At 46.9% G+C, this 22,954-nt stretch overlaps 1 long non-coding RNA gene across 1 annotated transcript in view; it reads right to left on the bottom strand.

The window, feature by feature from the left end:
* Positions 1–22,954, bottom strand: part of LOC310842157 — a 35,142-nt gene that overhangs the window by 1,701 nt on the left and 10,487 nt on the right. Inside the window, exons 2-3 of the long non-coding RNA XR_014562943.1 lie at positions 17,538–17,633; positions 1,680–1,759 (exon numbers count right to left, since the gene is read on the bottom strand). This is a non-coding gene — a long non-coding RNA (uncharacterized lncRNA). The remainder of the gene's footprint in view (positions 1–1,679; positions 1,760–17,537; positions 17,634–22,954) is intronic.

Raw genomic sequence — 22,954 nt, 5'->3', positions numbered from 1 at the left:
GAGAGAAGCCTCCCCCCCCCATGTCTTACCTCAAGGGCTGGCCCCACCATTAGACAGAGATGGCTGCAGTGGGGAGGAGTTGTAAGACAGAGCAGAGAGTGCCATATCGCCTAGGGTTGCCATATGTTTGGATATTCCCGGACATTGACGGGATTTTGCTGTCGGAAACAGTGTCTGGGCAGAAATTGCTCTAAGTGCAGGTTTTGGTGAATTTCCTTTAAAATAAACCTAAACATTAGGAAGAACTTCCTGACAGTAAGAGCTGTTCGACAGTGGAATTTGCTGCCAAGGAGTGTGGTGGAGTCTCCTTCTTTGGAGGTCTTTAAGCAGAGGCTTGACAACCATATGTCAGGAGTGCTCTGATGGTGTTTCCTGCTTGGCAGGGGGTTGGACTCGATGGCCCTTGTGGTCTCTTCCAACTCTACAGACACTTCAGGTTACAGACACTTCAGGTTACAGACTCTGCTAACCCAGAAATAGTACCTCGGGTTAAGAACTTTGCTTCGGGATGAGAACAGAAATCATGCGGTGGTGGCGCGGTGGCAGCAGGAGGCCCCATTAGCTAAAATGGTACCTCAGGTTAAACACAGTTTCAGGTTAAGAACGGACCTCCAGAACGAATTAAGTTCTTAACCCGAGGTACCACAGTAACTCAAAAAACTTCTCTCAACAACTTTGCCCCCCCCCCAAAGCTCTAATGTAGCCTGCCCTAATCCCCTAAACTAGTGCAGTGACATAGTCTCCAACTGCCCCAAAAATGCTGGGAACATCACGAAAACCCTTAAGCCATCATGGCTTCTCATGTAGAGTCTTGAATTCCCATCTTTGTTAAGGTATGGTAACTGGAAATGGCTGCACACTGCAGGGAGAAGAGATAATCGCTGACTGAGGAAAGAGTCTTGTGCTGGGTCTGAGGGAGCCAGGCAAGCAGGCTGGTGGGCTGGCCGGCCAGTGGCATAGCCATAGCTGTCAACATTTTCCTTTTTTAAAGGGAAATTCCCTTATTCTGAATAGGATTCCTCGCAAGAAAAGGGAAAAGTTGACAGCTATGGGCATAACAGCAGCAGGAGTAGCAGGAAGAAGAAGAGGAGAAGGAAGAGGGAATTAGGCAACAGGGTTACCATTCTCACATTGGGAGGCTGCGACTCTCCAGCCTGGCAGGCCCCCAGCCAGTTGGTTGTGCCAAATAAGAACAAGGAGGAGAAAATGAGCCAAGTCAGGCTTCAAGAGAAGGTGGCGGCTGAAGAAGCAGGCCCTAGGGGTGGTGGCGAAGGGTGTAGCTGGCAGGGTGAAGACAGGTCTGTGGGGGACTGGAGTTTGAAGGGTGGTGGGGCAAGGAAGTTATGGGGGTCAAGGGTGGGCCCTGGAGCTAGCTGGACTTCGGCAGGGGTACTTGTCCGTATCATAAACACTTTAATAAATATCTTTTAAAAAAAATTTAAGCCCTCACCACCCAGCAGTGATACTGATATAGAATAGAATGGCCCTGTTTTCATCTGAGGAATATTGGGGGGTATGCAGTGATGAAGTGCAGTGCAGTGATGAAGTAAGAGTCAACGGTGAGTCTGGTTGGCTTTTGCATGTGGAATGGAGGTAGAGGGTGCCATCTTGAATTTAGAAAATGTTCTGAATTAGTTTTGCTCACCTTATGAGCAATAGCAAGGAAAAGGCATTCTCACTATAAAATGAGGAATGACTGTGTCATCAGCAGCAAAGGGGCCAATTCTCTCCCTCCTCTTCGCATGTTTGAAAGTTCATGCTGTAAATGGCAAACACATTTCAGACGTTGTCCTCATTTGGTAGACATCTCACTGTTCTACTATAAACAGTAGATCAAAACTAGTTTCTGTTACAGAGCTTTGTGTACCTCATCAGTAATACATCTTTATACTGCAGTCCTGCCCTGTTTACATTTAAATGTACAGCAGAACGCTGCAATTTAATTCTATTTAATTGTCATTCCCTAAAAAATAAAGGGGGAGGGAACGATGCAAGAAATCAGAGCAAATCTTGTTATCCACCAAGATAACATTACTTGGATAACAGATGTCAAATGGATCTGAAGAGAAATCAAAATAGCTACCGACAATACTTCAACTTTTTTACTTGTCATATGGAGAATAAATCAGGGAACAATAAATTATGCAATGTCTTGAAGGCAGCTCTCTAAATGTCTCTTGACTCTAAATGCTAGGTATTAGGTTTGGAAGTAAATGTGATTTATGGTACTGTTGTTGATATGCAGTCAGGGACCTAACCGCCGGGCCTTGCCGTCTCTGCTTCAGTCAAAGCTGACTCTTTGAAGTCCAGAGTAGTTTGTGCCCACACTTTCCCTTTTCCTCACGCAAAAAGACACCTCTGCATTTAAAGTGGTCACAGGGTGTTTTGCTCCAGAGTCCGCGGCACAGTGTGCGAGTTGTGTTCTGTTTGGAAGTCACAGCCAGTGGAAAATGCTGTGGCTTCTTTGCTAAGTACCCATGCATACTGTGACCCCATTCAGTCAGTAATCTGAGAACGTACACTGATCCTTCTGTGTCGAGCTTCCTCCTTGGGGCCTGATCCAAAGATTATAGTGCTGTGCGGTGAGAGCTGCAAAACATATTGAGGCACCCTTGTGATGAACCAGAAACAATTTATCAGCATGCTTGCCTTTTATAAGGATGTGTCCAGTGTTGCACAAAGCGGGGCTCCATTGGTCCATGTTCCTCTCCTCTTGTATTATCCCCTCCATATCTGATCTGGAGGGTCCCTCAACCTTCTGGAGCAGATTTCTGACAATTGGGCATGTTTGCCGGAGCTGGAGGGAACTGGAAGTCCATCCACATCTGGAGGACACCAGTTGGGTGCATGAAAATATTTTAAAAAAACGAAGTACAGATTGGAAATTCCTGGAGAAGTTAACCTTTCTCTCAGCTGTGTGAACAGCAGAACAACCACTAAGACTCCCCAGTACTTGTTTAGGACCTTGTTTCCAATTGTCCTTTTTGCATCTGGTCCAGCCCACCACTGGTGTGTGGGCCCTGGAAAGTCATTCATGCAGAAATTTTGTCCTTGGGCTAAAAATATTTCTCCATCCTTGATGTAGACAATAAGAAGGCAGATGGACCAATGGATTGGTTTGGTGTAAAGCAGCTTTGGGCGTCTCTATTGTCAGAAAAAAAGGAGGGGGGAATTGCATAACCTAACAGCAAATATGAGAATCATATGCAACAATTTTTATTGTCCTGGTATAAGCCGTTTGGAAAATAATACACCATTTGTTCTTACTTATGTCAGGGCCCATTTGGTTGGCAGCCCTCCGCTGTGGCCTTAGTTGCCTATTTGTCAACATTTGGCTTATGAAATAGCTAAGAACACAAAGCGAGCTATGAAAACTATTGTTTAAGGCCTGTCATATTTGGGCGCATCACCATTTTATCATGCAAGTCAGAGTTAATCATTCCCCTTGTTTTCTGTGACTAAAAATAAAATAAAACCCATAAATGATTTGGACTCAGAACAATGGACCGCAAAGAAGCTAGGCTAGGCGTACCTGCAAGCTGTTAGCTAAAAGGATGAACATATGTACAGATAACCCTCTTATAAGCATTCAGTGAATGTGTGAAGGCAATGGGAATGCGTTCGCAAGCCATGCTGCCTTGCCACACGTTTACTGTGGCCTGATCCAAGTGAACAGGAACCCTGAGTGGGTGTGGAAGTGGAGATGAGCAATAAACTCAAACATCCTCTCCTCTTCATCTCCTTCCCTCCTTTTCTCATGTGCCCAATAAACTTCCTGGTTTGTTAATAAAGCACAGTTTCGCCCTGACTTTGAAACGTTTTGACAAACTGACTTCAGCTCCATACAAACCAGGATTACAAGCTGGGATCAAATCATGGGAAGCCTTCTTTGATGTCAAGCATGTGAGAAGAGGAGGACATGAGTGTTTAACCTTGTGTGTTCACACACTGTTGAACTGACAACATTCAGTCAGAACCCCGTGTGAGGAATGGGAGTGGCAGTAGGTGTGTCTGGAAGGTGAGCAGAATGGAATGAAAGTGGGAGGCAGAGGAAGGACAGTGAAGACATGGACATTGGGCCCTGTGGGAGAATGAAAGAGTTATGTTCCAGGCTGTGGGTCCCAACAGAGAGAGATGGAAGAGAGTGGAAAGATCTGAGATTATATTTAATTTCTTTTTAAAGTCTAAAGTATGGTGTTTCTTGCTTTGGGGCTATTATTCTGTGAACCGCCCTGAGGCCCCCCAGAATAGGGTGGTATATAAATTCAATAAATAATAAGAATAATAATTTTAACTCATATGTGAATTTATGCAAAATTTATTGGCTCATTGACTGACGCTTATATAGTTAATCAGTTATTTATTTTAATCTGGTGACAGCTTTACAAATCGCACAACTGCAAATGAAATGAATAATGGGTTGCAGCCAATGTTTGTCATACTCCGAGTAGACCCGTTGAATTTATTGCCCATGGCAGCCTAAGTTCATTCATTTCAGCAGGTCCACTGTTATGTACTGAGTTGAATAGGATCCAAACTGCAGCAGTCTGATTGGTCCTAGAACAATAGGCTCCAAAAGGCAGCAGTCTGATTGGTCCTAGAACAATAGGATTCAGAATGCAGCAGTCTGATTGGTCCTAGAACAATGCAGCAGTATGATTGGTTAGCAGGAACCACCCAATCATGCTCCAGATAGAAGTGAATCCACAACCTGATTGGCTTACAGTAGAATTCCGGAATTAGCCAATCATGTGCAGCCCATTGTGTAAATAATGTATATAAAGCAGATACTTTGAGGGGACTTTCATTCATTCCTCCTCACCACTATGAGCTGAATAAAGAGCATGAAATCACTTTGCGACTCTGAGTATATTTCACTGGCGACGAAGGTGGGATCCCGCTGAGCTGACTGCCACACACAGCACCACAGCACCGCCACCTGCCGCACCACTGCCTCGCACCGTGTATCCAGGCTTCAGCTCCGGGACACAAGGAACTCAGAATGGCAACCAACAGCAGCTTCTCGCCGTTCAACCCAGCAACAGGAGACTGGGAAGCGTACGCCTCCCATTTCACCTTCCTCCTAGAAGCCAAAGGGGTCACCGATGAAGAAGACGCCAAGAAGAGGGCAATATTCTTCAGCGTCTGTGGAGAGGAGACGTTTGAAATCGCCCGGGCTCTCCTTGCACCTGAAGACGTCGCTACTGTTCCATACAAAACAATAATGGAACAGCTGAAGGGGCACTTTTCGCCACAGCCCTCAGTGGTGGCTCGTCGAAATGCCTTCTACGCAAACTGGCAAGCCCCTGGGGAAACCATAACTGGGTTTGTGACCTCTCTCCGCCAAGCTGCCCGGTTCTGCAACTTCTCAGAGCTGGAGAACATGCTTCGTGACCGCCTCGTCGGTGGCCTGAAGGATGAGAAGCTGCAACGACGCCTCTATGCTAAGAAGAACCTAACGTTCCAGGTCGCTCTGGAGGAGGCCCTGGCAACGGAAGCTGCCGAGAGGTCGACGCAAGAGGCACGGCCGAGCCAGCCGCCTCAACCGAGGGTCCACCATGAAGACCTCACCGACGACTCAGGATCCGACAGGAAGGAGGTACACCGAATACAGCAGCGCACTCAAGCAGCCCACATACCACAGCTGCCTCGACGAGAAGGAGGGAACTGCGCAAGCTGTGGAGAAAGTCACGAGAGGAGGATCTGCCGTTTCCGCAACGCAGAGTTCAGGCAGTGCAGAAAATTGGGACACATCGCCCGGGTGTGTCGGGCTCGGCCCATCCGATGCCAGGCATCAAATGACCAATCCAAGAACCCCAGGTCCCGGGGCCCAACGCACCAAGGCAACTCAACGGAGCTCACGGACTTCCAGGTATACCAGTTGCCCCACCCCAACGTAGATAAAATTTATGTAGAGGTACAGATAGAGGGGGCCCCATGCCACATGGAGCTTGACACGGGTTCAACTCTATCCATAATCTCGGCAAGGACCTTAAGGAAACTGTGTCCTACTGGGGGTCCCAAACTCAGGCCGGCCCCATTCACCCTCCAGGACTTCCAGAAACGTAAGGTCCCCACAATGGGAGTGGGGACCTTCCGGGTGCAATACCGAGGGCGGACGCGGCAACTGGACTTACTTGTGGTCAAGGGCCCCTACATTAGCTTACTGGGATTGGCATGGTTTGGACCAATGGGGCTAGCCATCACCGGGGTGAACCACATGAGCTTACAAGTGGACGTGGACGCCATATGCAAGGAATTTCCGGGGGTTTTCGATGGGAAATTGGGACAGTATATGGGCCCCCCCCATTGCTCTACAGCTTGACCCCGCAGTACGACCGGTCAGGCTCAAGGCCCGCCGGGTCCCGTTCGCCCTGAAACGCCGTATAGATGAGGAATTGGACCGACTCGTGAAGCAAGGAGTGCTGGAGCCGGTCGGTGCCTAATGCCCCCTGGGAAACCCCAATCGTCACACCCGTCAAGCCTAATGGTTCGGTCCGAATCTGCGCAGACTACAAATGTACAATAAACAAAGCCCTCACGGCCCATGCATACCCAGTGGCAGTGGTCAGCCATGTCCTTGCCACCCTGGCTGGGTCGAAAATTTTTGGCAAGCTGGACTTGGCCCAAGCATATCAACAGCTGCCAGTAGATGAGGCCACAGCAGAGGCACAGACGATTGTGACGCACAGAGGAGCGTTCAGGGTAAAGCGGCTGCAATTCGGTGTCAGCGTGGCACCAGGCATATTCCAGAATCTAATGGACTCTCACCTTAAAGGGATTCCTGGTGTCACCCCCTTCTTCGATGATGTGTTGATTGCCGGGCCCACACCAGAGGAGTTTGAGGACCGCCTCCGCACCGTTCTGCACCGTTTCCAGATGGCGGGGCTCAAGGTGAAGCGGGAAAAATGTCTACTAGGAGTGCCTCAAGTGGACTTTCTGGGATTTATGGTGGATGCAGAAGGGGTCCACCCGACTGGGGACAAGGTACGGGCCATTTGTGATGCCCCAGCGCCCAAGAACAAGACTGAACTTCAGGCCTTCTTGGGACTATTGAACTTTTACCATTCTTTCCTTCCCCACAAGGCGGCGGTAGTGGAGCCCCTACACAGACTCCTGGACAAGCGGGCCCCTTGGGTGTGGGGCCAGCGCCAGGAGGCCGCATTCCAGGCAGTCAAGGACTTGCTTGTCTCAAACTCGGTCTTGGCACACTTCGACGAGAGGCTGCTGCTGGTGCTAGCATGCGACGCCTCGCCCTATGGCATTGGCGCTGTCCTGGGACACCAACTCCCGGATGGAAGAGAGGTACCGGTGGCATACTTTTCCCAGACACTCAACGAAACCGAGCGGAACTACTCGCAAATCGACAGTAGCGGAACTACTGGCAATCGTGAAGGGAGTAAAAAAATTCCATGATTTCTTGTACGGGCGGCCCTTAACCGTGGTGACTGACCACAAGCCGTTGCTTGGCTTGTTTGCCCCCCAAAAGCAGACCCCCAAGTGCTGTCTCCTCGCGTCCTCAGGTGGTCAATTTTCCTTGCCAGCTACCAGTATGCACTGATTCACCGCCCTGGAAAGGCGATGGGCCATGCAGACGCCCTCAGCAGGCTACCACTACCGGAAACAGGCCCCGACCCAGCACCTGCACAAGAGGTTATGAGCCTGGAGCTGCTTCCCGACCGCCCCATTCAGGCACAAGAAGTTGCACACCATTCCAAGAAAGATAGGGCCATCTCCCGGGTCCTGGACTGGGTGTGGAGGGGATGGCCCAGCAGCAGCCCCGGACCTGAATTTGCCGGCTACACAACCCGCAAACATGAACTGTCAGCCCACAAGGGGTGCCTGTTATGGGGAAGCAGGGTCATTGTTCCCCAGCCCCTCCGCAAAAGGGTCCTCACAGCCCTACACGAGACACACCCAGGGGTAGTAAGAATGAAGGCCCTTGCCAGGAGTTATGTGTGGTGGCCAGGGATCGACGGAGAGATAGAGGCCTGGGTCAAACACTGCCAGGCCTGCCAAGAATCCCGCCCAGATCCCCCAAGGGCCCCAGTCCAGTCCTGGGAGTCCGCCCGATCACCATGGTCACGCCTGCATGTGGACTTCGCTGGCCCCTTTCAGGGGAAAACATTCTTCATAGTGGTGGACTCCTACACCAAATGGCTGGAAGTCGCACTGGTACCGTCCACTTCTACGTCCGCAGCCATCCGGGTACTACGCAGGCTGTTTGCAACCCACGGGCTCCCTGACACTCTCATCTCAGACAATGGGACTGCATTTACGTCAGGAGAATTTCAAACCTTCACAGTGCAGAACGCCATCCGCCACATCCGTTCGGCGCCATTAAACCCGGCCACCAATGGCCAAGCAGAACGCATGGTGCGGACCACCAAGGACACCCTTCGCCGCATGACGCAAGGGGATTGGGAGTACCGCCTTGCCACATTCCTTCTAGCACAGCACAGCACCCCCTGCTCAACGACTGGCCGGAGCCCCGCTGAACTACTAATGGGTCGGCGCCTTGCAATCAGATTGGACCGCCTTCACCCCGATAGAGCTCAGGAGGAGGTAGTGGTGGGGGAAGGCAGGAACCCCCGGACCTTCGATGCCCAGGACCCAGTGTACGCAAAGAATTTTGGGGCAGGCCCGGCATGGGTACCTGCCACAGTCACCAGGGTCACTGGCCCCGTGTCGTACGAGGTGCTAATAGATGGGGGGCAATGCTGGCGCCGCCACTGCGACCAGATACGGCGACGATTCCCGGGAGAAAACCAGGAGGAGGAGGACAGGTCAGAGGAGTCCCAAGGGAACAGTGGGGCAGTGAGGCCCATAGAGCAGCAGGGGCAAGCAGGAGAGGCAGAATCAGTAAATACAGAGAGGACCCGTGAGGCCGAAAGGACACCGGAGCCAGAACCACAACTGAGAGAGCCGGTTGCGCCAGACCAAACAGCCCCATCACAGCCAGCATCCTTGGAACACGAGCCAGAACCTGAACCCCGGACCAGGGAACACCCCAGGCCGCAGCGCACACGTAGGCCGCCGGCGTACCTTCAGGACTATGAATGCGACCTCCCGGGCAGGACTGGAACTTAGAGGGGAGGGGTGTTATGTACTGAGTTGAATAGGATCTAAACTGCAGCAGTCTGATTGGTCCTAGAACAATAGGCTCCAAAAGGCAGCAGTCTGATTGGTCCTAGAACAATAGGATTCAGAATGCAGCAGTCTGATTGGTCCTAGAACAATGCAGCAGTATGATTGGTTAGCAGGAACCACCCAATCATGCTCCAGATAGAAGTGAATCCACAACCTGATTGGCTTACAGTAGAATTCCGGAATTAGCCAATCATGTGCAGCCCATTGTGTAAATAATGTATATAAAGCAGATACTTTGAGGGGACTTTCATTCATTCCTCCTCCCCACTATGAGCTGAATAAAGAGCATGAAATCACTTTGCGACTCTGAGTATATTTCATCCACTCTCAATAAAACTTAAAGGAATACAACCCAATATTGTTTTGGGCTAGTTAGGAAATAGTTATGGAATTTATTTTTTAAAAAGGTAAAGGACCCCTGACAATTAAGTCCAGTCACTTACGACTCTGGGGTTGCAGCGCTCATCTCACTTTACAGGCTAAGGGAGCCGGTGTTTGTCCACAGACAGTTTTTCTGGGTTATGTGGTCAGCATGACTAAGCCGCTTCTGGCGCAACGGAACACCGAAACCAGAGCAGTGCACAGAAACGCTGTTTACCTTCACGCCGGAGCAGAACCTATTTATCTACTTGCACTTTTTTTGTGTGTGCTTTAGAACTGCTAGGTTGGCAGGAGCTGGGACTGAGCAATGGGAGCTCACCCCGTCATGGGGATTTGAACTGTTGACCTTCTGATTGGCAAGCCCAAGAGGCTCAGTGGTTTATTTACCACCATGTATTTATTGGTTCGGGATGCGAGTGGTGCTATGGGTTAAACCACAGAGCCTAGGACTTGCCGATCAGAAGGTCAGCGGTTCGAATCCCCACAACGTTGCTTGGTCCCTGCTCCTGCCAACCTACCAGTTCAAAAGCACGTCAAAGTGCAAGTAGACAAATAGGTACTGCTCCGGTGGGAAGGTAAGCGGCGTTTCCGTGTGCTGCTCCGGTTCGCCAGAAGTGGCTTAGTCATGCTGGCCACATGACCCGGAAGCTGTACGCAGGCTCCCTTAGCCAATAAAGTGAGTTGAGCGCCGCAACCCCAGAGTCGGTCATGACTGGACCTAATGGTCAGGTGTCCCCTTTTTACCTTATTTATTGGTTCTTGACATCTAAGTCGATAGGTTTGGATCCAGATTAAACTGGTTGAAATACACTAATCAGTGGGTCTACTCTAAGTATAAATAAGTCTGAATCCAACCCATTTAGTCTGAGCCACCTTTGTGTTTCCTTTGGATGAATATTTTCAAAGCCTACCGAGGCCATATAGTGCCAAGCAAGCGTTGTATCCATAGCACCCTGGCAAGCAGTTTGTAGATTTTGCTGGTTCATTTATTATTATTATTAAACATGCTATACCACAGAGCCTGGGACTTGCCAATCAGAGGGTCGGCAGTTTGAATCCCCGCGACGGGGTGAGCTCCTGTTGCTCGGTCCCTGCTCCTGCCAACCTAGCAGTTCGAAAGCACGTCAAAGTGTAAGTAGATAAATAGGCGGGAAGGTAAACGGTGTTTCCGTGCACTGCTCTGGTTCACCAGAAGCGGCTTAGTCATGCTGGCCACATGACCCAGAAGCTGTCGGTGGACAAACGCCGGCTCCCTTCGCCAGTAAAGCGAGATGAGCACTGAAACCCCAGAGTTTTCTGCGACTGGACCTAACAGTCAGGGGTCCCTTTACCTTTATACTGAGCATAAATGTAGGCATTATATTTATTCTTTCCTGAGTTTTGTATCTGGTTGAAGTTTTAAATAAAGACAGAGGAAATTGGGGTTTTATTTATTTATTTATTTATCTGGACTAGCATAAAAAAAAAAATCCTGCCATGACAAAATAGCGTTCATTTCCTATAGAATTTGCAATGGTTGCTGTCTTAACTGTGACTAATATTCATTGGTCTCAGTAGACATATTCTGTATGATTGCATTTGAAAAGCATTCTTTTGCAAAGGGAATAAAACAAAAACAACCCCCTCCCAAAAGCCTATCAGAATTCAGTTTGCTAGGACAAGGAACCTTTAAAAATAAGAATTAAAAAAATGTATCTAATCAGATGCAATCTCTGCATTAAAATGAAGAATTCCACGCCACTCCAAGTTTCAAAGACCTCTTGCTTTAACCCTGCTGAAATATAAGCCGCTGGTGGTAGGTCGTATTGTTCCACAGCAAACCTTACAGGCTCATTCCAGTGAACATCAGCTTCCAATTAAAAAAAGGAAAAAAAAAAAAAACCCAGACTGCATCCTATCCGTCAACAGATTCATCCCTTCTGCTTTGGGGCAACCTGTCTTCCTTGTAAACAAGCTTTCAAAGATCTGGTGAAGACAGACAAATGTCCAAACAGAGATAACAGAAACCAATGTGCCTTAGTTGTTTCTCTTGTAGTCTCGGGAATCCATTTTGGCAGGGGACCTGTAAGCATTTGTCTGAATGAATAAAGCTGCCATGGAGCCATTTTCTTTCCACAGAACTTACTAAGTACCCCTCTCCTCATTAGTTACCCATTGTTTCTCTTTCTCCGCATCCAGTAAGCCTTTTTGATCATTTGGGGGGGGGGGGGAGTTGGAGGTATTTCGTAACCAAGGTACCAGGCTTTGGAACAATACAGAACCAAGAGGCTGTCAAAAGCAATGTTTGCTGTTTGGCCCAGGTTTTGCAAATACCATTAAGCTGAGTTATTGGTTTGTGTGTCCTTACCGCCTGTTGCCCCCCACCCCCAGCACCCTCCCCCAACCTGCCTAGCTGTCAACAATAATGCTAGATGGCTCTTTTCTTGTTACGGCTTCCTTGTGAATTGCATTTGCTTTCTGAAAGGATCAGCAGCAATTTTGTTTCAAGCAAAATGGAACCAATGTCCATGAATGCCATATAATCCCACTGGAGCATTAAGGAAGCCCATGTCTCCACCTCCTTGTAAATATACAGATGTACCTCGGGTTAAGAACTTACGGTAATTCGTTCTGGAGGTCCGTTCTTAACCTGAAACTGTTCTTAACCTGAGGTACCACTTTAGCAAATGGGGCCTTCCGCTGCTCAGAGGTCTCACAGAAGTTGACAGGATCGTTTTCCTGCTACGAATGCTCTAGGTTTAAGTCTTGCTGAAAGGAAAAGTCCCGCATGAATCCAAAGTCAACTTTCCTGACACATCTAAAGCTTCATATTCAATGTTTCCCAGGGGTTTTCTAAAATCTATTTAGTTTCCCAGATAAAATGGCACAAGTGCCACTAGTCATTACTACCTTCCAAAATGACCCTTACGATTCAGCTGGCAGGGACTGTTTGTAGACAGGCACTAAATTTGGCCTGGACTTATTTAGCCACACTAAATACAGCAATTTAGATGGATAGAGTTTCTAGAGAATGCAGGGTTTCTGTGAAAACGCTATATTTAAGGTAAAGTAAATTGTATATCCCGATTTGGAGTACGCAAACGTTACACACTCCTTAAGTGATGGCAAACAGAGCCTTCACTGTGCAATTACTGCAAAAGCCACCTTCAATGTTGCAGGTGTCCCTAACCTTTTGGGCCCTTGGAGCACATCTAGAAATCCGAATGTTGGAGGGCACCAGAAAGTGGAAGTGGATGCTCATAAACACATGCAGCAACAACAACACTATAGGCAATATACCTCCGTAAAACAAAAACGTCAGGCTACCCACCATAAAAAACACCACAAAGAGCAGTCACCCCCTGAAAAGACAGACACCTGGGAGGTAGGGTGGGGAAGCAAAAAGAGAGTCTAAAAATGCATACAGAACACCCCCCAAACAAACATAAGCACACACCGAATCACTTCTCTCAGGTCACTCCCATAATTTCCCCAAAATGTAGCAGTAAAATGGCCCCATTTATTTATTTATTTTCTGAAGAAGGGGCAAGACTAAAGTCCATGCCTCAAACTGTCCCTCCCTGGTGTTTTCTTCTCCTGTCTCTGGGCTTATATGCAGGCCAAAGGCATTCTGGGAATGGGATGGGAAAGGGTGGGCTGGGTTGGAGACCTGCCCTTCTCTTTTCATCCAGCCAGAAACTGACCAAGGTAAAATAAAATAAAATAAAATAGAGCGGCCACTCCTCAAAAATATTAAGAAGGTGCAAGGGGTCTCAACTGGTACCAGGGGGTTATCTGGGGTGCCATGGCAGCCACAGCTACAACTTTGGGGATCCCAACCTTAGTGGGAGTAGTCAAAATAAAATGTTATTCTAGACATTACTTCTTGAAATCTCATTTTGTCTGATCCTGCCCCCTCACGGATAGCTACTCCCTGAATGACAATCAGAGCTATTTTGAGATGTTCATTAGGGCAATGCTCATTCCATGAACACATAGGTTGTGAGGGGAGCATGCAGCTGCAATAACACCCCCAGATGCATTTGTCAAATGTGCGAATGAAAGTCTGCAAAGGGCACATAGAATGATTGAACTGTAGTGTTGGAAGGGACCACAGGGATCATCGAGTCCAATCCCCTGCAATGCAGGAATCTTTTGCTCAAACTGGGGCTCGAACCCATGACCTTGAGATTTAGAGTTTCATGCTCTACGGCAAGGGTGGCCAACTTCCAAGAGACTGTGATCTACTCACAGAGTTAAAGACTGGCTGTGATCTACCCTCTTTTGGGGGGTTCAGGTCAAAGTTGTTGAGCTTTTTTTAGAGAAGAGGTAGGAGAATGAAGAGCAAAAATGTTGAGCTTTGGGGGTGGGGCAGTGATCTACCAGTGATTTACCACAGACGTCCTGTGATCTACCGGTAGATCGCGATCTGCCTGTTGATTATGCCTGCTACGGGAATGGAAATTTTAAAATTGCACAATACCGAGTCACTGATGTCCAAGCTACCACATCACAGATAAACATATTGGATAGAATCCTACTGATGCCCTTGCATTCACAGAAGGTCTTTTGGTCCAACAGGGTCACTCACTAATGGAAAAGGATGGGAGTAAGACCACTGATACATCTGCACAGACAGGCAGTGCCTCCCTAGAATTGCAGAGGTCTCTTCCTGCCCCACTTGGAGATACAAGGGATTGATGCTCTACCACTGAGCTATGGCCTACCCCCTGTAGGAGCATCTCCTGAGCGGGGTTAAGCCCCAGGAACTCTGGATCCAACCAAAAGCATTTTTATCGGATTGAGAAAGGCAGGCAGGTGGGGACCAGAGAGATGAGCTGGCTCATCAAGAGTCTCTGTGTACTGGCTGCCGTCCTGGATATTGGATATTAAAGCACCAAACTGTGGGCTGGCTGCCAGTCTTCAATGTTGGGTCTTCATCTATACTCAACCTGTATATTTCTAAATAAACACCAATATTTAAAAATGCCAATAAACTTTCACTGGCTATCTTCTAAAGGAATTTGAGCCTGGGTAAGATCACCAAAACCTCTCACTTCTGGGAGAGAGGTTAACACTGTAATTAAAAGCTTTGCTCCCAAATGATTCCCAAAGTTAAAAGCTGATGTCCCAAACTAAAATTTGCCATGCTATTACTTTTAAGAGAAAAAAGTGTTATGTGAACATACCAAACATACTTCCACTTACCCAGCAATTTACTATTTTCCAGCGCTTGAGGTTCCTGACCACTTGCGATTGTAAATGTGACATTTATTATAGTAATTGCATCAATATATCATGGGATGATTTCTGCACTCTGCATGCGCCAAGAGTGTTTTCATTGATTTTGCCCCCATCAATTGTTTGGATGAAACAGGGGGATTTGTTTTGATTTTAAATTGCTTGATTGTTTGCACAGCTCGGCTTAATTAGCGTCTGTACAGCCATCGCAGAGTGCCGCATGTGGTGTTCTAGCATGATTAAATGAATATTAAACTGCCTTACAGGAATGTGAGGAGGCTACAGGGCATAAGGATGGAATTCAAAAAGGATTCTCTGAAAGGCTGAGTTGTGCAGCTTGCTATGATACTATGCCAAAGGAAAAACTCGAGAAAGGAAAGACCAGTTCCTGGTAATGTAGTGCTTTGAAATCAGCTGCTGAGTGCTCTTCAAATACCTGGTGTTGCTGCTGTTTAGAAAAGGCGTTCCTAATAAAGGCACCTACCTGCTCAACTTATAGATATTGTCTGATAGTTTTAGGAAATGATTGCTGGCACCTCCCTAGTACATGCTTGGTTTGTGAAATGACAAATTTATTGAGCGACATGAAAACTGTTGAAAACATGCATTTCTTTGAGCTTCTCCCACAGAACACGGCCATTCGCATATGTAACGTTGAGTGTTAGTTGTTCTCTCATTAATTTACATGGCATTGGCTGAGAGTTGTGACATTGCTAATGTCTGGGAATATCAATGTGGCATGCCTGAGGCCATCCCCTGCTGCCTGTGCAGCCTCCCCTCACATTTATTGCCCTCTTAGTCACAAGGTGATGAGGGCGGTTATCTTTTTCTCCCTTGAAAAGTACAGACCCTCCCAAGTGTCCCTGTTTTCCAGGGACGTCCTTGATTTAGAGATGTTGTCCCGTTTTCTGATTTGGTCTCAGAATGTCACAGGATGTCCCTATTTTCATTGGAGAAATGTTGGAGGGTATCCAACCTCGAAGCCGTCTGAAGGCAATCCTGTATAGGGAAGGTTTTTAAAAAAATGTTTAATGTTTTGTTAATTTTTTTATACGTTGGAAGCTACTCAGAGTGGCTGAGGCAACCCAGTGAGATGTGTGGGATATAAATAGTAAAATTATCATTATGGAATGGGACGTCCCTGTTGGAGGGTATGAAAGTACACAGAGCTGAAGGAGGAAGTAGGAAGAGTGGCACTCTTCCCACTTCCTGTTTTCAGCTCTGTGTGCTTTTCAAGGCACAGATTAATTATGCTGGACTCAACTTTTGCCCCATTCCCTGAGGAAATGTGTGTGTGTGTGTGTGTGTGTGCGTGTGCGCACACGCGCACTTTCTCTCCCTCTCCCTCCCCCTCCCAGGAGGCAGCTGATCCAGGGAAGTGGGAAAAGAAATGGCCAGAGGGGATGAGGCCCATTCCACTCACTCAAAAATCCAAATGTTCCTAAAGGCCGAAAAAGGTTGGAGACCTCTGGCTCATGTGATTGGATAACATCTGTCATCACAAATAGTTGGAGAACCTTGTCTTAGTTAACTGAAAGGTTGATACCCCCTTCAACAAAAACTGGACCGATTAGTGATGCTGCCTTACCTCAGCCTTCCCCAACCTGAAGTTATTTTTACTGAGCATAATTCAGAAATTATTCATTGTAATTGTTAAGAGTGAATTTCTGTTTAATTATTATTTGCTGATGTTTCGAGAGTTAAATTTATTGTGTACTAATGTATTCCAATAGGTTATTGGATATCCGATATCAGTTGGTCCGTTTTAAAGTTATGTTTTATAAGGTATGGTTCTTTGTTGTGCGTTTTGTTGCTATAAACTGACTTGTGTATAGTAATATAGAAAAGTGGTATCACTGGCGGAGGAAGAGGCATGCGGGGGGAATGCACCTTCCTGGCGCAGTGCCATTGCAGCTGCCCCCCCCCCCCCGCCGCTGGGCGCCACACCATGCTCCTATGGGCGGTGACCATGCCCCGGGATGCGCGCCATGCCCCTATGGGTGGTGCTCCAGCCCCGCCCCCACCTACTCTCCCGCCCCCTGGTGCCGGGAGCATGAAGCTCTGCCACTGAGCGGTATACAAATTAAAAGTGAAATGTAATGAAATCTTTTCCCACATGTACTGTATCTGCAGTAGCATTGTGAGCATCCCAAGTTAGGTGGGTGACTCACTTGGCCTGTTCACCTGTGGTACCTTTTTTGGGTTACATCCTTCCCAGAGAGACTTACCTAGCCCCTCCTCTTATGTCCTTTCAGCATCAAGAGAAGAAGGTGTTGTTTTTTGTTTTAAACCCCAGGCCAGTCTCCCCCAAATTGGTGCTTTTCTGATGTTTTGGGCCCTAATTCCCATCAGCCCCAGACAGCATGGCCAGTTGTAAGGGATGATGGAAGCCGAAGTTCAAATCACCTAGAGACCACAAAGGTGGGGCAGGTTGTCTTATTTTATACCTCATAAAAGTAAGACCTGTCAAGGTAGAATGGAAACAAAGGGAGAGGAGAATAAAAGGGGCAAGGGAGCTATATGTTTTACATTTATATCCTGTCCTATCAGACCTCAAATGAACCTTCAGAGCTGCTCGCATAAAATTTAATTCAGACGCAATCGAAAATGGTCTTAAAGCATCGTTAAAATCCAAGCTGTAAAAGCAAAAACCCAGAAAGAGCACCAAACTCTCAAACATACCGCATCAGCAAAACTACAGCCGTTTTTGGCTGGCTCTCTCAGAAGTTTAGAATCGGTGGACACAGAGAGAAGGTGGGACTCAAAGAACTTAACAGGAAACTTACATCCGTGATCTGCTGTTGTCTCAACAGTGAATGGCAGCTCCCCTTAATGAAGGATGACTGCTTGAGAGATGCTCCCCCAGCCAAGAATCAGAGGATCTGTGTGCACAATTCATTAAAAATAATATTAAAAATCCATGAAATGTGGCAGGGCAGCAAGTTGTATAAACAGCAACACAATTGGGAATACGCAAGGGACCACTTGGGGAATATGATCGTAACTGATACCGAGACCTTGAAAGGCCGTTGTAAGTATTCACATGTAAAGACTTTCACCTGTTGCCTTAAATCATTCATACCAAAGGCATGTCCGCTGTCGACTTCGACCTCGGGCGCAGGGCAGAAGGACATCAAAGGGTGATAAGGGATCAGGTGGCAGGTAGGTAGCATGCTCATGTTCCTGAATGAAAGGAGCATGTCAGTAAGTTGCAAAAACAGGTGGAGGGGAGACTTTAGCACCTGGGTACATGAGTGATGTCAGAAGAAGAAAAAGAAAAGAGAGAATTTCTCATTCTTTATATATGGATGTGAATACTGATGAGACGAAACTGCTTGCTGCAGAGGTTGGGTTTGAAGAATACACAACATGGTCCAGCCAAGACTGAACTCAGGAAAGCCACACTGATTTCAATAGGGTTAAGCATGTGAACATTGCAAGTCAGTTTTCTTCAGGCTTAACCTCAGGCTTGCGCCTCTTTCTATCTAGGAAGCCTGCATTTTCTTCATTTATTCATGTAAAAGTTAGGTTGGCTTTGAATGGCACCAGCTGGGAAGTACCAGCAAAAAACAAACAAACCTGTTTCAGGAAAACACATTGTAAACCTGTTGCCTTAAGACAGAACTCTACAGCTCCATCTGGTGTCACAGGGTTATAACACATTTAAAACACTTTAAAAAAAATAATAAGGTAGCTGAGTCCTAACATTAATATTTTATTAAACAGTTTTTCCCAGTGCCCTCCTCTGATGTTGATGCTCTCTCCTTTGGGCTTACCTGGCGCAGGTGGTAGTAACAGCATTTCAAAGGAGACTGAGCCCTGCCAATTTATTCCCCACAATGCCTTGAAGTGCCAAGCACCCACGGCATTGTGGGAAATCCAACTGGACGCTCACAGTTATGGCCAATCGCTCTCTAGTCCCTCAGCTTGGAGGGCCCAGGATAGGTCTTGGCGCTCATGAGCCTTTCTGTGTCTCTGGGAGTTGTGCTATTAGGCTAGGGGATGGCAGTTTTCATTGGACCAGTTTCCAAGACTGAGATACAATCCTATAACCACCGTACATGAGAAGAAGCACCATAGGGCCATGGCTCAGTGGTACAGCACCTGTTTGCATGCAGAAAGCCCTGGGTTCAATCCAGGTAGCGTTGGAAAAGATTACCTGCCTGTAACCTGGGGAGCTGCTGCCAGTCAGTGTAGGCAAAGTTGAACTAGATCGTCCAATGGTCCGACTCCGTACAAGGCATGTTCCTATATTCCTATGTTCACTGAGCAGAATGCACAGAATGCAGGAATCGCAGCTAAAGAATCCCCAAGTTGATGAGTTTTATTTAAAGGCAATGGGTTAGTCTGTATTGGTGTATATAACTAGATCAAGCAGTTGCATGCACCAAGTTTTTGGGTTGTAGTTCTCTTCTGCATGGTTGTGGTTGTATAAATCAGATCACAACATTTCAGTATCTGCCTTTCAGTTTGACTCCTTGGTATTCAGAATCCCATTCAGTAAGAACATTTCCTGTAACTCGGAATGAGGGAGAAGGCCAGGCTACAACTCCTATGAATGCATTAAATTATCATTTCCCCTAAACATAAGTAGCTGCAGAGTCTCGATTAGCCAAGAAAAACATCTTTTTTCTTGCTCGAATACACACACAGAGATACTGTTCATTGGCAAAAAGTATGTTTTACAACACAATCCTGCACACGTCTACTAAGAAGTAAGACATACTGAGTTCAATGTGGCTTACTCCAAAGTAAGTGGATATAGGAATGGAGCCTATATGGTTTATTTGATTAGTGTTCCTGTAGCAGCCTGGAAAGCTATATATTACATAATATTATCTGTTATAAATCTGGAAGTCACTCTGTGGCTTGCAAAGATATCTGTCTGCACCAATTCTTTTTAAAAACAAGTATATGTGTGTTTAATAATTCCTATCTCTTATGCCAATTATTGACCACTTTGGCCCCTTTTCTTTTCCCGCACGGCATATATGATCAAGAATCTTTCCAGTGTTTTCTGGAACCAGACCTAAAATCAGCATTTCAAATGCCACAAAAGAAAAGAGAAAGTCTGTGTTTTTACTCTTCTTCAAGTCAAGGAAGCACAAGATCATAAATAGGGCCTTGCTGGGTTTTCCAGCATCCTATTCTTACAGTGGCCAACTGGATGCTTATAGGAACCAGAGAAGGAGGACCTGAGTGTCACAGGGCTCTCCCAATTTGTGATTCTCTTTCAGGTCACTGTGAGAACAGGTTGCTGGACTAGATGCTAGGGAGTTCAAAATCTGGGTGCAGCAACAGAGAAGGTTTGAATGCGGGTGGGGGGGGGGATTGGAAGGAAACCTGGAGGCAATTTGGAAAGGAGGACCATTTCTAAGGGATTGAGGGAGGTTAACATTTGAGTAGGCTGCAACTGTGAGTCTTCTTTTTTTAAAAAGTATCTTTTGGGGTGTCACCAGCTGGGGGAGTGGCTGTCCAACACAGCTGGAGAGCTCTTTCTTACCCCAACTCTCCCTGCATCCAGAGACTTTTTTTTTGGGGGGGGGGAGAATGGTGGCCACTAGACAGCAACTGCCAAGAAGATTCCCACCTAAAAGATCTGAAAAATAATGCTGTCCAAACCTCTTACACGAAGTCCCCCATCTTTTTTGTCCTGAAAAGTGTCCCCCAAATTCACTGCTTGCAAATTGTTGGCATCTGTCTGTCTCGAGAGACAATGGGGTACGCCTTGGGGAGGAGTCAAACTGCTGCATTAGCAGCACTGAAGTGACCTCCTCCAGACACAAGCCTGGGCAGTGTGTTCTGGGATTCCCAGACGACAAGGCCTCCTTCTGGGCCACACTGATGTGGTCCAAAGAAAGCAGAGCAGGAGATTTGGCACCAGCTTGGCTGCAGGAGTTGCTAGAAGGAGGTGTACAAGGCGCCATCCAGCCGTCTTAGGGACTACAGATTTGTGTAGGGTTTACTCTTTAGCCTTTTCTGCTCCTGAAGATATCCAGCAAGGCAGTGAAGGTTTAGGAGCTTTCCTTCTTCTAGATGTGCTACCTTCCCATGTTGACAAGCCCCAACTGTCCCTCACTTCCCTCTACAAAATTGGACCCACTTGTTGGTTGATAACGCCGAGGCTGGTGCCTTTCCACCCCAACGCAGCGTCGCCCGGGATTCATCACTCCGGTGTCCCGTCACGCTGATGTGACTCAGAGCCAGTGTGGTGTAGTGGTTAAGAGTGGTAGACTTGTAATCTGGTGAACCGGGTTCGCGTCTCCGCACCTCCACATGCAGCTGCTAGTCACACTTCTCTGAAATCTCTCAGCCCCACTCACCTCACAGAGTGTTTGTTGTGGGGGAGGAGGGGAAAGGAGAATTTTAGCTGCTTTGAGACTCCTTCGGGTAGTGATAAAGCGGGATATCAAATCCAAACTCTTTTTCTTCATATACAAGGACATGAGCACACGACTAGCAGAGTCCAAATGGAAGCTGTACCTTGAGGTGTAACATCTAAGCCTAAATTATTGTGCACAAAATCGAATGTAACAGAACAAAGAAAACATGGCTTCTCTCTCTGTCTTTCTTCCTTGGAGAGAGAACTGCAAAAGCAATAGCTATACAGAATGGAAGAGTGTACAGTGGTACCTCGGGTTAAGAACTTATGGTAATTCGTTCTGGAGGTCCGTTCTTAACCTGAAACTGTTCTTAACCTGAGGTACCTTAGCTAATGGGGCCTCCCACTGCCGCCACACGATTTCTGTTCTCATCCTGAAACAAAGTTCTTAACCTGAGGTACTATTTCTGGGTTAGCAGAGTCTGTAACCTGAAGCGTCTGTAACCCGAGGTACCACTGTATCTCAATTTCTGCTCACAAGACTCCAACAATCAGTGCTGGAATGTAAACACAGACATGTGACATGTAACAATCCCACACATCTGCAGCACGGGAGGAATGGAATTCCCAACACCACTATGGGTCTTGTCTGCTCAATCCACCAGAGTCTGTCTTTGCATGCAGGGGAAGCCCCTTAGTCCCTAACCTCACCTGGTTTAGTCGACCAGTCAAAGCTGTAGCCGCTGTTGCATGCTGACAACTTCTAGGAGCCACAGGTGAGAGCCAAGTGCAGGGTGGGGACCACAGGTGGACAAACTACCCCAGATGGAGCACAACATGTCCCCCTCCAAAGGTACTACTACTCCCCCAACACCCCATGCACCCCACTATTTCAAGCGGGGCCATGAATTTGGAAGTTGAGATCCATACCAAACACAATTACCCCAGGACACCTCCACACCCTAAATCAGCCTTCTCCAAACTTATCACCTCCAGGTGTTTTAGATTGCTGGCTGGGCTGATGGGAGTTGTAGTCCAAAATGTAACAGGTTGCAGAAATCAGCCATAAATCTTACATCCCTTGGTTTCATTCTTTAATATATTTAAAAACCTCATTCAATTCTATGCAAAGACCGCATCATTAAAAAAACAAAAAACCATATTCATGAAAAAAAATGCTATGATAGCAATAGAGGTAGCATTGCTATCTACCATGCCATACCCTGGGGGAATTTACTTTACTAATGTTTGCAATTCCTTTTTAGAATTAATATTAGCTTTACTTGCTTCCCTATCATGGTGCTGATATGAGTAGGGTACGGGCGGGGGTCCTTTTTGTACGTCTCTGTTTACTTTAAAGTCTTATTTCTAAACCTGAAGAATGGGAGCCAAAAGTCTGAACAAAGAATGCATTGTAGCGATAACTAGCAATTTTGCTGTTAAGTAGAAAAATTCATGAATAAAACAATCTGGTGCTACCTTCTTTCTTTCTTTTTCTTTTTTTTATCTTTTGCCACCGAGTCCCGTTGCCAAAATGCTGGAGGTGTGATATAATCCCCTGTAATTACATGTTTTGTGATTGAGCATTCCTTGGCTGTTTAAATGGATTAAAAATTGATTTAGGAGGCTGGGGAGGGGAGTTGCATTTCAGACAGGCTGGTGAAATAATTAGCAATTAATACTGTGCTGCTGTTTAGCAAGCCATTGTTCAGCTACACTTTGCCATTGCACACGGACCCCGGCGACTTGTTGAATGGTTTCACAGTGTCTTATCTCATTGTGTGGAATTTGTGTTGCTTTGTGGGCAGGCGGGCATTTCAAAAAGGGGAAACCCAATTTAGCGGGCTAAAATGGAAATAACACCAAGGCTCTCTTCTCCTG

The sequence above is a fragment of the Podarcis gaigeae genome (assembly GCF_964106915.1).
Source record: "Podarcis gaigeae genome assembly, chromosome: 3".
NCBI lineage: Eukaryota > Metazoa > Chordata > Lepidosauria > Squamata > Lacertidae > Podarcis > Podarcis gaigeae.
This window is presented reverse-complemented; position numbering and strand designations above follow the sequence as displayed.